General features: G+C 43.3%; 2 pseudogenes; one reads left to right on the top strand and one right to left on the bottom strand.

Annotated features, from left to right (window-relative positions):
- The first annotated feature begins 5,366 nt into the window (after positions 1 to 5,366).
- Positions 5,367 to 5,807, top strand: LOC114217840 (solute carrier family 49 member 4 pseudogene; annotated as a pseudogene).
- Positions 5,808 to 15,277: 9,470 nt separating this feature from the next.
- Positions 15,278 to 15,775, bottom strand: LOC114217839 (vacuolar protein sorting-associated protein 72 homolog pseudogene; annotated as a pseudogene).
- Positions 15,776 to 17,111: the final 1,336 nt, after the last annotated feature.

Below are 17,111 nucleotides of genomic sequence, written 5' to 3'. Positions count from 1 at the left end.
AAGATGAATTCTTAAAAGAAATTACAATAAAACAAGCAGAACACCAGCTACTGGGGGGCCAAGAGGCTCTAAATCCAAATAAAGAGCTGAATTTCTCACATAAATCAATGCAAGCTCTACACCTGAAGGATAGGCTTGGCAGGAAAACTACAGAGTCCTGCTAGGCATCATACCCAAGACAGAAAAAACGAACATAGGGAAAGCAAGAAAATCATCATCATCATAATATTTCATCCATATTATAATTATATGCAATGAAATTCAATAGGCACTAAGCATCCACTAACCCCTTCAATACCCCCCAAGCAATATGCTGAGCTATGCAGGAGCACCAGGCATGAATCAGACAAGGTTTCTGCCTTCAAGGAGCTTACGATGAATAAATCACACACTTGTAGGGAAATTCGCATTAAACAAATTGGTTTCCTCACTTGACTTTTGGTGAATTTAATTTGGCTAAATGACTTTGGGGGATTGATCTTCAGCAAATCAATCTGTTGCCCATGTGAGCAACTAACTTTAGAATGTCATAAGTAATGTAGAGTGAATACAAATAAGCTGTTTTCGTTGCTGAGAGGTAGGAGGAAAGCATTTCTAAAGGGACATTTGAATGGGTCTTGAGGAATGAGTAGGAGTGTAACAGACTTAAAGGGGAAGGGAATAGTGTGACATGGCCCGTATTGTGATAGCAAATTCCAGCACTTGAGCAGATACTCTATCCATGTTCCCTCAAGTGAACAAAAAAGTATTTTAGGTCCTGCTTTCCTTTCAAAAATGACTGTTTAGTTGGCCAGAAACAAGCATCATAACAAAGCCTACCAAATTAAACCAGCCATCTTTTTTTCGGTGGTTCCAACAGACCTCTGTTTGCCCTCCTGTTTGCCATCCCAGGCTTTTCCTATCTGCCACCACTGCCGGCTACGTCAAGAGAACATGAGTGGTGATCACAGGCATTCGAGTATGTTCCTCAGACTATCAGTCCCTACCCAAACCTGTACAAAGGCAATACATCAGTAAGGCCTTATAATTCCTTCATTTTCCCAGTTTGAGGACAGCCCTTCAGGATCCAAGTCTAGGATTCCTCCTCCCAAATTCTTGCAATAGTCATAAAACAATTCTCTCTTAAAGGGAATATGCCCTTTATAGACAAAAATGGTCCACTCTTGAAGTTACTCAAATAAAGTCTGCCCTCTCTGGCCTTTTATCAGAGGAGGATATGCAGCAACCAAATTCGATAGCCAGATGGCTAAGGTTTCTGAACATCCGGCACTTTGTGGTGTCACTCAAGTGTATCATTTTTTTTTTCTAAATACTTTTTTTCTCTCCCTCTGTTTCTCTCCGCATTGGAGCCTCCACCCCTGAAATTGAAAGATTTCTAGTAGAAATTCCTTTGTTGCATCAGCTTCGGAAATATGGATTATAGTATTCTGTGAAAAACATTTATTACCCTGAACTGTGACTCAGACATTGTTGCATTTCTGGGGTTATAGATTTTCCTTCAGCTAAACTAAGGCTCTAAGTCACAGTGACAGTTGTAATGTGTGTAATACCACAGTACCAGATTCTATTACACACATATTTTTGCTAGAGGTTTACGATGTTAAAAATATTTCTTCTTTTTTCCAATACCTTTCTGTACCTGTTGGGTAAATATATTAGAACCTATAACACCAAAGTCAATTTCCAGATGAAATGTGCATAACAACAGTAGTCTGTCCCTTAAAGGAAAAAAAAAAAGCGGGTGGGGGGGAGGGGAGTGCTGCATACAAGCTAATGGTATTCAAGCACAATGGTGAATTGTAATAAAAGATGAATGAGAGAAAATGTGTGTCACTGTGAGGGATGGAGAAGGTTACAGAAAGCTGAGGCCAAGAAAGGATTTATCATGGGTGTTGCTGCAGGCATTGTGTTGAGAAATCTGCAGACTTATTTGCAAGTGTATTTTATGGGAAAACAGAGCAGTCTACTGAGGAAAGAATTTCTAAAGATTATCTTTTATACAAGATTAAGATAAAACTTAAGAAATATGTGAGAGAAATTGCAGCTGATTCTCTAGGGAGCGGAACTTCCAATTCATCAGTGGGTCCTGTCAATTCCACAAATGCAGGAAGAGGTCTTTGTTAAAGTGCCATCGGTACTGTAATTTTTCAAGGTAGGTGAGAAAAGGCACACATGGAAAAATGAAGTGGACTTAATTAGCACACCCTCTTGCAAAGCCTTAATCCATTAGAATCATGCCAACAAATCCTTCAGCTTTTCTTTAGCGACCAAATTTTATTTAACACTCACAACAGTTCTCCTGGGCATTTAACCATATTTCTCTTTCTCCTCTAAGATTCCAGTGTGACGAATGCTTTTATAGGGAAAAAAGCTAATGGCAGTCGACTAAATCACCCGATGCAGAGAGTTTGAAAAGACAACCAGACCAGAGATATTCAGAAATTCCTTCTGTTGACTGTTTTAACTTCTTATACTTTTTTTTATCTTCCGCTTAATCAATAGTAAAGCAAAATTAACCAAGATGCGCTTGATCTTCCCTTCCATAGCTCCTACAGTCATGGTGGAAGTGGTAAATGATAAAATGATCTCAAGGAGACAGAATGAGAAGAACTGACAGACAGATTGACCCAGTCAGCTCTGTATTCCTCAGCGCATGATAACGTTCACCTCAGAGTTTGTTCTCCTCTGCGAAAGAAAGAATAACTGTGATTTTGTTCAATTTCAGCTCATTCGGTAATTACTAAAAGAAAACTTTGAGAACACACGGGCTTTCTTTTTTTGTGGTGTTTGTTTCTGTCCTGTTTCATTTGTAAATCCAGAATTCCGTAAAAAGAAAAATATTACAATTCCCGTGATATGTATCAAGTACCATAAAAATATGTATGCCCTTTGATCTACTAATTCTACTTAGGTGAATCCTGCTAAGAAAATTATCTAACATGCAAAAATATTTTATATACAAAAGTATTTTATATGGAAAAATATTTTCTATATCCAATACAGAAGGAGGAAATATTCTTAATTACCTACTCAATAGCTACATTCCTCCTCTTCTTTCTTTGATAATTCCCTTAATAATGGGTTTGAGTAGAATTGGCACATCCCAGAGATAAATCATGGAAATGATTAGTCCAAGAACAGGTATGAGACCTAGTTCTGTTCAAGGAGTTGTAAGAGAAAACCTCCTTAGAGGGATTCCCAAAATAGAATTACTTAGTCAAAGGGTATAAATATTTTTTAAAGCTCTTAATATTTGGCAAAGTTTTCCTCTCTTCCTCCCCCTCCAAAAAAAAGTACATTTTTTTTTTAATTCCTATTCTTCCTGCTTTGAATTCAACTGCGTAGAAACGTGAAGTCTGGAATTGTGGCAGCCATCTTGAAACTATTATGGAAGGGCCTGTGAATCACAGATACTGGCCTGTCACCCTGATCAACTCTGGAGCCATCTGCTTTCAGACCACACTTCAAAAGTATTCTAACTGAAATACAATAAAATATTACAGTTTTTCAAAATGATGCTTATGAAGTTTTTTGACATGATGAAAAAGCTTATGATACAACATTAAGTAAAAGACTGGCTGGCTACAAATCTGAATTTAGAATGTAATAACAGCCATGTGCAAATATGCATAGAAAAAAATGGGAAACAGACAACACAAAATGTTATGAATATTTGCTTCTAGATGATGGGATCATAAGCCATTTGTCCCTCTGCTTCTTCGTGTTTTTCTCTATTTTCCAAATTCTATATAATCAGTTTGTATTACTTTTACTATCAGAAGAAAAAAAGATAAACAATAAAGACTCTTATGAGATCAGAGAGTTAAACTATTATATACAAACTGAAAAATAGTACCGGGGTAAATATGACCAAGTATCATTTTCTAGCCTAAGAGCCATGAATTCTGATCATCTCCAAGGCCCTCACCTATCTTTGTAGCCAGAGGGGGGAAAAATTGTTGAATTAAGTACTGTCTCCGATCACTAGACTATCTAATCTCACCAGTAACAAAATAATCACAACTTTTTCTTTTAGAATAATAAATTTGATTTTATTATTTTTACAAAAGCAATTCTTGCTCTTTGTGGGGAAAGAAAAAAAAAACTTCAAGCAAAACAGAATACATTCTAGAAATAAAAGCTCCCCACCACACCAGCCTTTGGAAGTAAACACTATCAGTGTATCAGTGTGCATTTTCCCATTCTGCTAGGGCATGTACAAACTTTGAAGAAAAAAAAAAAACCCACAAATTCTAACTATGTAAGTTCTCACACAAGTTGCCCTTTTTCCCCCCTTGGCAATATATTATGGACATTTTTCTATGTCTGTATATAAGATTACCTCATTCCTTGTAATGGCAGCATGGTGTTCTATTGAACAAGATTACCACAATTTATTTAATGGACATTATGGTTGTTTAGAATTTCTATTACTGAGTTTGAAGGGACTATCAATAATATTCTTCATTTTCCTATTGGATTTCAGAATAATTAAAAGACGAAGACACAGGATTCAGATATAGAAATCAAATGTCATTTCCATTACTGATTTAAGCAGGTTCTAGAGAACATGGCTTGAGTGTGAGAGCCGAATGAGTTTGCTAGTAAGATCCCTACCACCACCAACCCCAAAACCGCAGGTTACCCCAAAGGTCGGAGGTATGATCAAGAGCTGATAAGAGCACAACTTCACGCAGGCAAATCCAATCAAGGAGGGGGGAGGAAGGGGCCAAACGGAAAGTTCTCAGCTCTTTGTTCCAAACACACAAATAAAAAACAGTTCCTCCTCTCCAGGGTTAAGGTAAGTGAGGAGTTAGGGCAAAAGGACAAGAACATTAGTCTGGTGGAGTTCCCCCGCATGCAAACGTGAAGCCCGGAGAAAGGATGCCTCTGCCCTCACTTGTCCCAACAACTGAATTTCCTCGTACAAATAAACTTGTGCTGTTAGAGTACTACTGTAGGACAAACTCCTAGATTGCTAGATCAAAAGTCTATTTAAAATCTCAAAAGGTATTTCAAAATTCCCTTCAAAAAAGTGGTATTGTTAGGAGTTAGTTGGGCAATTAGGCAGTCAGGGGCCAGGGTCCAACAAGGAAATACGGAGTCAGGACTGCTAAGACGATACAGGCTCTAACATCCTGTTCCACAGCTTAGACAGGACTACACTAGCATTCGGTTTTGCAGCCTTTGCAGAAATGACTTCTGCAGAATGTCCTAAAATAAGACAATTAACCACAAAGCATCTGTCCCTATCATGGGCAAGGAGCAGTTAAGACATCAGCCCCCCCCAGAGCCGCATCCTCCCGGGGCCGGTCGGCGGCCACCCGGACCGCGCTGGGCAGAGGCCCCGCGGGCCGCGCGTCGCCATGGGCGCGGGCTGGAGCAGCGAGGAGGAGCGGCAGCCACCGCTGGGGCCCAGGCTCGGGCCTGCACCGGGGGCTGTCTGGAGAAGCCGGGAAGCGGCGGCGGCGGCGCTGCCCGCGGCGGCCCCGGGTCCCGGGCGGGTGTTCGGGCGCCGCTGGCTGGTGCAGCTGCTCTTCTCGCTGCTGGGCTTCGCGCAGGGCCTGGTCTGGAACACCTGGGGCCCCATCCAGAACTCGGCGCGCCAGGCCTATGGCTTCTCCAGCTGGGACATCGCGCTGCTTGTGCTGTGGGGACCCATCGGCTTCCTGCCCTGCTTCGCGTTCATGTGGCTCCTGGACAAGAGAGGTCTTCGGGTAACTGTGCTTCTGACATCCTTCCTTATGGTTTTGGGAACTGGTCTAAGATGCATACCTGTATCAGACTTAATGCTTAAAAGAAGGTAAATTCTATAAATAACTTAAAATTTTTTCCCACATTTTTCTTCTTTTGTTATAAATATATTAAATATGTTTGGTTATTAAAAAAAAAAAAAAAAAGACATCAGCCCCCAGATGTCAGCACAAAAGATCTTCAGCACACTGACATTAACCTAATAGGTAGACAGATATGTGACCAAAGTCCTGATTGGCATGACTCAGCACACCCTAGTTGCTTAAGATAGTTCCACAAAAGAGCTCACAAAAAACCCTAAACTTAGAAACTCCAAGGACACCCCTCTCGGGTCCCTTCCCTCTCCAGGAGCTTTATACTATCACTCAATAAAACTTTGCTTTGCTGCCCACCACTCTTCATCTGGTCTACCTCTTCATTCTTCAAAGCGGCGCAACCAAGAACCACAGGCACTAAAGGCAGAGAAGTCCTGCAATAGTACCAATTTATACTCCCACCAACAGAGGATAAGAATGCTTCTTTTGCCCCTTCTAGCCAACCCACAGTATTTTTCATCTTTATCAATCCGTTATACAACAATCTGTTGTCTTAGACTACCAATGAAGTTGAGCACTTTTTCATAAATTTCCTGGGCATTTATATCTCTTCTCCCATGCCTGCCTGTTCAAGAACATGAACTTGTTTTTCCAGCAGTGATATCCCATTGGTTTTCACCTTCCATCCTCTCTTGCCGAGTCCTCTTGCAAATAACTGTACAGATTTATGAGACATCCAGATGGGGTTAGAGGTGGCACCTACAGGAATGAATTCAGGTTTTCCTGGAAATATAAGCCAAGCAAACATGTTCCTTTGGCTTTTATAAAACCACATCCCAGGGAAATTATTTAACCAGTCTGTACACAACTATAGTATTAAATGCCCAAGTACCATCAGGAGTCAAAAGGTCAAACTTGAAGTCTAGCTCTGCCATTTAATAAACTTGGTTATCTGGGGCAATTCACTAAATCTCTAAATTCCAGTGGCTTCTTCCAGCACCTGAGAGTAGAATGAGATGAACCAGATAGGAAGTTTTCAAGATTTCTTTTTAGCAGCAGAACTGTTATGTGAGTTCAAAATATAAAAGAGAAAAAGAGTGACTCTGTTTGAAGCCAAGATGGAAGACCCTAAGCCTCAGCTAAACGGCATCCAGCCTGTCCCCCCAGTGGCCCCTGATATACTCCTCAGAGAATTCTTAGAACCCCATCAGGCCCAGCTTGAAAACCACTGGGCTTAGAACTATCAAGTACCTCCCAGCACTACCCTAGACAGGATTTAAATGAAGGACAATTCTGGGGCGCCTGGGTGGCTCAGTCATTAAGCGTCTGCCTTCGGCTCAGGTCATGATCCCAGGGTCCTGGGATCGAGCCCCGCATCGGGCTCCCTACTCCACAGGAAGCCTGCTTCTCCCTCTCTCCCTCCCCCTGCTTGTGTTCCCTCTCTCGCTGTCTCTCTGTCAAATAAATAAAATCTTAAAAAAAAAAATGGACAATTCTGACTCACTCTAGTATATAAACAAGTGCTGATACATTTTCTAAGGGCCTGTTTTATTTTCAGGTGCTTCTAAATTTGAAGATAACTTAGTAAAAGAAAAACTGACACAAAGAGCATTACCATCTATAACAGAATGACTAGGTTAGAATGGACTCTAGGAACTCTTGAACACTTAAAATACCTAGATTTGGAAATATCTAATATTAGTGTTTTATAAGATTACCTTATGGGGACCATAGGATCAAGCCTTGCCCTAAAGGTAAGGGTGGGGTTTCCCCTTGATGAGACTCATCACTTATACCATTGATTGGCTTAAGAAGACATCAACACAACAGCAGAAAACAGGCTTTAGGCAGAAGACTTAAGAGGGGTGAGGAAAGAGTGTCCTCAGACTGGCTACATAATTTGTGGAGCTCAGGACAAAATGAAAATGTGGAGCCCCTTGTTCAGTAATTACTAAGAACTTCAAGATGGCAATGGCAGAGCATTAAACTGTGTGTAAGATGATTACTTTTTTTAAGATTTTATTTGATTTTTTAATTTTTTAAGGTTTTATTTATTTATTTGACACACAGAGAGAGAGAGACAGCAAGAGAGGGAACACAAGCAGGGGGAGTGGGAGAGGGAGAAGCAGGCTTCCCGCGGAGCAGGGAGCCCGATGCAGGGCTCAATCCCAGGACCCTGATAATGACCTGAGCTGAAGGCAGACACTTAACGACTGAGCCACCCAGGCGCCCCAAGATTTTATTTATTTGAGAGAGCACATATGCACGTGCAAGTTGGGTAGGGGGGGCAAGAGCAGAGGGATAAGGAGGGAATCTCAGCAGACTCCACGCTGAGCACAGAGCCCGATGCAGGGCTCCATCTCAGGACCAGGAGATCATGACCTGAGCCAAAATCAAGAGTCGGTCGCCCAACTGACTGAACCACCCAGGCATCCCCATGTGTAAGATGATTCTAAGGGCGGAACCTTCTGCAACTCGTCTGCCAGTAAAGCTGGGCTACCACCACCCTGAGGTCTAATAGTGAGTTTGGCCCAGACTCTGAGGAATAGTGATGCCTGAGGCATGTGTGGTGTGAGCATGAATAAGAGGAAGCTAAGTTGACCCTCAGAAGAGCCTGGGAGCAAGGCAATGAACTGCAGGAAACCTGGCTCCTGACCTGCTAAGGAATTAAGTAAACTATTCTCTGCATGTCACTGCCTTTGCATTATCCAGGAGCCTTCAGGGAATCTCCTTAAAACGGTCTCCACTTATGCTTTGGACTTTTGGAAAAGAGCTTCATAGAACTCCGATGGAAGAGCCCAGCTTCCTCTGCAGGAGACACATGGGGGGTCCAGAAGGGGACAGCTGTGCCTAGCAGGAGAGGGTGAGCACGGGTAAATAACCATGAGACGATGTGAGAAGGGCCAGCAGAGCGCCGCACCACAGGCTGTGCAAACGCTGATAAGAGAGTGATGGTTTCCTGGGAGGGCATCAGAGAAAACTCAACCTGAGGAGAGAACGTGAGAATGACCCTGCAAGAAAGCACGGGTGGTAGTCAGTGGCCAACAGCACCACAAGCAAAGTAAGTTGTCACAGACAAACACGCTCCGCCGCGGCCTTGGCTTTCGGGTATTTCAGAACGACCCACAGAAGTTGTCCTATCCTTCCTTTGACATAGGATGTGCTTTGTCATGGTCTCGGGGAAATCACTCACTGACCAACTGATGGTGAGTTAATGAAACGGTGTGCTTTTAGACTTCTTTGTAAAGATATTTTTCAGAATTTGTGTCAGATAACTGCCAGGCCCCAAGAATGACCCACAAACACAGGCTATTGATGGCAAATGACTTCATGTTCGGTGGGCCTGAAGCGATTCAGTTGGTGCTATTTTTGCTGAGTTCCCAGAATTTCACAAAAGACTTAAATAAATAAATAAATAAATAAATAAATAAGTGTGTGTGGTGTGTGTGTGTGTGTGTTCAGTGGATAAACACTGTAGGCAACGAAAGCAGGTGAAGCATCGCAGGATAGCAATGCCCACATTTCTAATGTCACCTACACCTTTGCCTTTTGTCCCTGAGTCTGTCTCAGTGGTCTCTGTTTTCACCCATAAGAAGCCGGACATCTGTTCAAGTGGCCCCAAGAGGAACACACACACACACACACACACACACACACACACACAAATGAAGTGAGCAACACAGACCTTACTGATTTCCTGAGTGCTCTCTTAGCTTAGTATTTCTCACTTCTTAAGACTTTAAGAAATGAGGCTGCATATGCAACAATATCCACAAAATTGTGGGGGGTTTTTATGCTGGTTATATTTTTCAACTAATTATTATAACAAACACATCACTACTAAAATAAAAAAGGTTTAAGGGGCGCCTGGGTGGCTCAGTCAGTTGAGCATCTGCCTTGGGCTCAGGTCATGATCTCAGGGTCCTGGGATCGAGTCCTGCGTCAGGCTCCCTGCTCTGCAAGGAGTCTGCTTCTTCCTCTCCCTCTGCCCCTCCCCCCACTCATGCCCTCAATCTCTCTCTCTCTCTCTCAAATAAATAAAATCTTAATAAATAAATAAATAAAGTTTGTGCATGTACCACATGAAATCATCCCAGTGGTACACATACCACAATTTGGAAAACACTATATTGAGTAAATAAAAACCACAGACTCAACATTTTAAGTAAGGCTCTGCTGTTTACTAAAATCTGTAGGCAAAAAGAAAGAAGAATACCCACACATCAGTGTTTCAGTTCCCCACTCTTCTCGGTAGCTTCAAACAACACACTATTACATGTCTTTATGCAGAACAAATACACAGAACTAGCTTAGTGACCTGAATAAGACATATAAAGGGTCTTTTCCAAGAACTGTTTTTCTTCCCAGTCGAGTGACAGTCTCTCAGATCCAGGGGACCTGTGGAGAGAGGCCTCTCAGGGCCAAGGGGAATGGGTACTTCCAGCATGAGGGGGAGCAGGGCAGCATTATTCCTTGTCGCAGCATTATTCCAACAAAAGCTCTGTATTCTACCCTTCCTTCATCTTGCCAATGATCTCATCCCTACCTGGAAAAGGGAAGAAAATGGGCCAAGGATGGAAAAGGAAGGGATAAGAGAATCCTGTCTTGCCCCTTCTGAACCACAGGCTCTCAATCAGTCCCCATGACTTGTTGCCTTTTGGTGTGCAGAACAGAAAATGCTGCCAACACACAGACGAAACCCAGTGGCAGCCTTGGGGAGAAAGGACCCAACTCCTCTCTGATGACTGACACAGCATAGACAGCAAGTAGGTATCTGGGTAGCAATGGCCTCCTGGGCTGCCCTGCCTGATTAGTACAACAACCTGCTGCCACCCAGGGCCTCCACTGACAGTGTCCAGAGGTACCATCCTACCCCCATGTCTAGCAATCATGTTTCTCCTGCACTTCCAAAAGAATTAGCTACATGGGAAACAAAGTGAATTTTATACCTAACAAGTATGTAAAGTCACCTCAAATTCTGTGGGATACTTTTATGATTATAAATGTAGTAGATGCCTTATGAGGAAATTTAATCTTTTTAATATTTTCATTTATTTATTTGACAGAGAGAGAGTGCACACAAGCAGGGGGAGCGGCAGGCAGAGGGAGAGGGAGGACCCAGCGCAGGACTCGATCCCAGGACCCTGGAATCATGACCTGAGCCGAAGGCAGCGCTCAACCGACTGAGCCACCCAGGCACTCCAGAAATTTAATTTTTTTAATGTTAGGTTTTTTAAATCTGATAGGTATAAAAGAGCAAGGAAAAAATCATCCCCAAAGTTGATATCACTTTTTGCTATTTTAGTATTCTCTCCAGTTTTTTCCTGTGCATTTTCACATCCTCAAAGATTGAACCATACGTTCAATTTTTATCAATATTTTAGTGGAAATATTTAATATTCTTACAGCTAAAGTATGATGTGTTTATTAGAAAGAACATAACAAAAATAAAGAAAAAGAACCATTCATGAGTCCACCACCCTGAGACAACAGCATTAATATTTTTATTATTTTAGGTATAGTTTTTTTTAATCCTGACTCATTTATTTAACTTTCTACATAAGCATCAAATTTTATGCAAACATCATTTGTTTGTGGGGAGGTCATAATTAACTTTTTTTAAGGTAGGCTTATTGAAATATACTTTCTATACAGTAAAATTCACTATTTTTAGGTGCACAGTACCATGGGCTTTGACAAATATATATACTGCCACCAAAATTGAGATGTTTTCTTTTTTTTATAAAGATTTTTATTTATTTATTTATTTGAGAGAGAGAATGAGAGAGAGAGAGAGCACATGAGAGGGGGGAGGGTCAGAGGGAAAAGCAGACTCCCCACTGAGCAGGGAGCACGATGTGGGACTCGATCCCGGGACTCCAGGATCATGACCTGAGCCAAAGGCAGTCGCTTAACCAACTGAGCCACCCAGGTGCCCAAAATTGAGATGTTTTCATTAGCATTTTCATCACCCCAAAAAGTTCCCTCATGCCCTTTGTCTGGAAGTAAACATCATTTTGAATAGCTTATGTTCTTATGTCTACAAAAACCTGCACATAGGGTCTCAGTCAGTAGAGCACTGCGACTCTTGATCTGAGGGTTGTAAGTTTGAGTCCCATGTTGGGTGTAGAGATTACTTAAAAAATAAAAATTTTAAAAAAACCTGTACATAAATATTTATATCAGCTTTATTCATAATTCCCCAACATTGGAAACTACCAAGATATCCTTCAATGGGTAAATGGATAAACAAACTGTGACACATCTATTCAATGGGATATTATTTAGCAATAAAAAGACATGAGTCATCAGGGCACAAAATAACATGGAGAAAGAAGCATACTGAGTGAAAGAAGTCAGCCTGAAAATCATGATTCTGATATACAGCATTCTGGAAAAGGCAACATTTCGGGGCACCTGGGTGGCTCAGTCGGTTGAGCGTCTCCTTCGGCTCAGGTCATGATCCCAGGGTCCTGGGATAGAGCCCCTCATCGGGCTCCCTGCTCCGTGGGGAGTCTGCTTCTCTCTCACCCTCACCTTCTCCCTCTGCCCCTGCTCATGCTCTCTTTCTCTCTCTCCTTCAAATAAATAAAATCTTTTTTAAAAATGGAAAAGGCAATATTTAGAGACAATAAAAAAATCAGTTGTTGCCAGGGTTTGGGAGAAGGAGGGGAGCAGTAAATAGGTAGATAAGGGTGACTTTCAGAGCTGTGAAAGTATTCTGTATGATCCCATAATGCTGGGATACATGACATTAAGCATTTGGCAAAACCCAAAGAACTGCACAATACAAAGAGTGAACCCTAATGTCAATTAGAGACTTCAGCTAATAATAATATATTAACATTGCCTCATCAGTTATAACAAATGAACCACACCAATACAAGATGCTAATAATTGGTCTAGAGGGAATATATGGAAACTCTCTGTACTTTTGTTCAATTTTCCTATAAATCTAAAACTGCTCTAAGAAATATAATACATTCATTTTATATATATATTATATTATATATGCAAATCAATTGTATATAAGGAAACAAGTGAACCTCTCCCTACAAAAAAGAGTCACTCTCTGAAAGACTATCAGCTTGAAATAGTCCTCTCTATGGGGTAAGAGCTCAATAATAACCAAGAGAGACTAAGAAAGCAAGAGAAAGAAAAAAAGAGAGGCAGGCACAGAGAGGCGTTTTATTTTATTAGATTCAAAACACAAGGAGGAAAGACAGGGGAAGGGGTTGGGCAAAGATCAGAGATAGAAATATAAGATATAGAAAAATAGAATCTAGAAAAGGGTTGGACAAAGATCGGATAACAAAGAAGAGAAGGGGGTAAAGGAGAGGAGAATGTCAAGAGCCGCAAAGTCAGGGCAGGAGAGATTTCTCAGGACTAGGCATCTCTTCATCTGATGACGGTGCTCTGGTACAAGGCCGGAGCCCAGAGCAGGGAGGGGCCCAGGAGGTGGTGGCCCAGGGCCCAGGGCCCAGTAGTGGGCAGCAGTATGTGGGCGGTCATGCCCTTCTTGCAGGCCTCAAGGATGATCTTGAAGGGGTCAAGCAGGGGCCTAAGCTATGTCTCTAACAGGTTCCCAGTGTCAACCAACTAGACCCCAAGACCTGACCTTTACTGCCCGCCTGCTTGTACTCACTAACCTTTGTCTTCGATTTTTCCTTAAGCTCTTATTTATTTCTGGTTAACCTCTTAACTCAGACAAATGAAACCCAAAACCACCCCTCAGATGATGGCGAGTACCCTGACAAGACTTGCCACCAGCCCAGCCCAGCCACCCAGACCGTTTGAGCTAAACCCTTGACTCGTGCTTATGCAGATGGACTGGGAAGTGACCCGGGAAAAGACTGGCAATTGCCTTTACCTCATCATAATACTAAAATTTCCGCCCAAGGAGGAGCCTCCACCTCATTTACATAACCATACAATGTGTGTACAAGCATGTTTCTTTTTTTTTTTTTAAGATTTTATTTATTTATTTGACAGAGACACAGCGAGAGAGGGAACACAAGCAGGGGGAGTGAGAGAGGGAGAAGCAGGCTTCCCGCAGAGCAGGGAGCCCCATGCGGGGCTCGATTCCAGGATCCTGGGACCATGACCTGAGCCGAAGGCAGACACTTAACAACTGAGCCACCACCCAGGCGCCCCTGGGCATGTTTCTTTAAGGCACATGCACGACCTTACACTGGCCTCCACATACGATGACAAGGCTTCCCTCTCTAAATATTCATCCTAACCCTAAACAAAAGGTACCCATTCGTCCCCCTACCAGGGAGTCATAGCTTTGGAAGCCATTCCTGTGATCTCCTTACTTGCAAATAAAGTTTTCTTTGTGCGACAACTCACCTGGTGCAGTTTCTATGACTGGGCAATCTCAGGTTGGTTCCGTTACATCATGACCGGAACTGCTCGGTAACCCCCAGCCACCACGTCACCGAGCAGCCCTTCAGAAGAGGGATCTTTGGGGGGCCACCCTTAGGGAACCCATTCTCCAAATGTCATCACATCACTAAAAGTGATGAGGTTACATGAGCAGTGAGCAGTGCGGAAGACAGACCCAGGCCCAGCACGGAGGGGTCAAGGCTGAAGCAGTGGAAGCAGGATCAAGTGCTTCTCCACTGACATTCTCTGCCTTGGGGCCCAGCTCCCCCAGCCAGGGACACTGTCACTGAATAAAAAGTGATCATGTGCCCTGGGAACTCCTGCTTCTTGCAATCCTGCTTCTTTCTGGCAGCCTCTAGCTACTTCTGCTCTAAGCAGAAAGAGTCAGGGGTCCTCAGAAAAAGACAAGACCTAGCTTTCGTGACACTAAAGAAGTCATTTTAGGCCTCCAGCTATTACCCCATGATCTGCGCCCTACTCACCCAAACACACTTCTCGCAGAAGTTTCTGGAAGGTGTCAGAATGACAAAGAAATGCAAAAACCACAGTAGTTAAGGATTTGAAGGGCACAAAGGGAATGCAAAAACTTACAGTTTCCACCAGGCCAGGAAATAGGATAACGCTGACAATAAATCGTGGTATAACTCCCAGTGTTATTTCAAAAGTAAGCAAGACCCTGCATTCCTAACCTGAGTTAAGGAACCCAGGATCAGCTCTGAGAGCATGCCTACCACCCCTTCTTCTGGTCCCACAGTTACTGCTGCTTCATTATAAAGTCTCCACCCCAGGAGGAGCACAGCATATAACATAAGGATGTGTGTGTGTGTGTGTGTGTGTGTGTGTGTGTGTGTAGGCAAGTTTTCTAAGTAGGACTATGCAATCTCACACCTGCCTGCCTTTACCAGTGAGACAAATCTTCCCCTTCTGAATACTCATCCTAAACCCTAAAATTAAAAAAGCTGCTTACCCCTGCTTGGGGAGTCACGGCTTTGGAAGTTATGCCCCACGATCTCTTTATTTACTGCAAATAAAGTCTCATTTGTGTGCCAACGCCACCTGGTGGATCTCTACCTGTAACTCAGCAAGGAGCGAACTCAACGTTAGTATGTCATCTCTGATGAAGGTAAGTCCGGCTCCTCTGTGGTCTTGGCCTCCCTGAGCTGCTCCTCTTCCATCAGTGGCCACTCACACTGGGGCCTCTTTCACCGCCGGGACTGGCCCTGCCTCCCCGGGACCCAAGGGAACGTTATGTGTGCGCTCAGAGACTGACCCATGGACTTCAGACTGTGAGAGCCATTACCCTGCAGTCCTGGCCATAGCAGTGCCCTTTCTTCTCGAGCCTTCTGAGAGTTGCCAGCAGTGCTGACCTTCGGAGGCCTCAAGCTCTTGGGAAGCCCCTCATAGGTCTGGTGATTCCTCAGTGCTTCCTTCTCGGCTCTTCAGCTTCTCGGCACTGATGTCAAAGCCAGGGCCCACCTCGTCCACTGTGTCTGATTGTCCTCTTGATACTCATCATCTCCAGAATCCTCTGTGAAACCCCTGGAAGTCATCTGGTAGAACTCCTCTTCCTCCTCTGCCCCCAGCCCAGAAAGTTCATATTACCTTCCTTCCCAGACTGCAGTACCACCAGTGGCCCCACACGAAGCTCGGTGGGACAGAGGAAAAAGGGCAACATCCCAAGGTGGGGTCAGCGCATCATGTCAGAGGACACAGCCCTAAAGTAAAGCAATGGAGGAAGGGAAGTTGAAGGAGGTGAGATCAGAGAGACACCTAGGGCCAAATCACTTAGGCTTAGGTAGGGACTTCAGACTCTAAGAGTGATGGGAAGCCATTGGAGGGTTTTGAGCAGAAGTGAGTTGTTGTGAGCAGTGATTTACAATTTTAAGTGGGTCACTCTGGAAAATGTTTAGCCAGTAACCTGTAGGAGGACATGATGGGCAGCCTCTAAAATGGTTCCCAGCAATTCCTGTGTCCTCGTGTGAGTACAGTGATATTGTGACTTATACGTGATTTAATGAGAAATAATACATTCGGTCTTCCCCGTGTTCTGAACAGAACTCCTAATACCCTTGGAATTTCCTGAGTGATGAGAGTGATGAAGGTATCTTTTGTTATTCAGAACAAACCCCTTACAACCACACCTCACTTTATATTAACAAGATGATTAAGAGAAAACCCCTAGGTTTTCCTCAATCCTAGGTAACCTAAGGATGAGGGCTGGTTGCCAGGGGAACCAAACTTGATTCTAGGATCGGAACTTCCAGCTCCAGAAAGAGAGGCTAGAGACCAAATTCCATCACCAATGGCCAATGATTTAACCAACCAAGCCTATGAAAGAAAGCCTCCTCCATAAAAACCCAAAAGGATGAAGTTCGGAGAACTTCTGAGTGCGAGAACTCAGAACTGCAGAAGCAGCTCTGTCCCTCTTCCACGCACTTCTCTTCCACCTAGCTTTTCCTGAGTTATATAGCCTCTTTTTTTTTAATTTTTAAAGATTTTATTTCTTTGTCAGAAAGAGAGACAGCATGAGAGAGCACAAGCAGGGGGAGCTGCAGGTAGAGGGAGAAGCAGGTTCCCCAACAAGCAGGGAGTCTGACATGGGGCTCAATCCCAGGACCCTGGGATCATGACCTGAGCCGAAGGCAGCCGTTTAACCGACTGAGCCACCCAGGTGTCTTCAGTTATATCCTTTTATCAGAAACCAATAATCTAATAAATAAATGCTTTCCTAAATTCTGGGAGCTTCTCTAGCAAATTAATTGAACCGGAGAAAGAAGTGGTGTGAACTTTAGATTTATAGCCAATTGGTCAGAAGCATAGCTGACAGCCTGGATTTGTGATTGGCTCCTGAAAGCCCAGTTGTTTTCTCTTGTGAAACTGAGCCCCTGACCCGTGGGATCTGATGCTATCTCCAGGTACGGGCATACCTTGGAG

This window comes from Eumetopias jubatus, unplaced genomic scaffold, assembly GCF_037043125.1.
Source record: "Eumetopias jubatus isolate StellerSeaLion01/CBP00866 unplaced genomic scaffold, mEumJub1_p1.0 scaffold_7, whole genome shotgun sequence".
Classification (NCBI taxonomy): Eukaryota; Metazoa; Chordata; class Mammalia; order Carnivora; family Otariidae; genus Eumetopias; species Eumetopias jubatus.
This window is presented reverse-complemented; position numbering and strand designations above follow the sequence as displayed.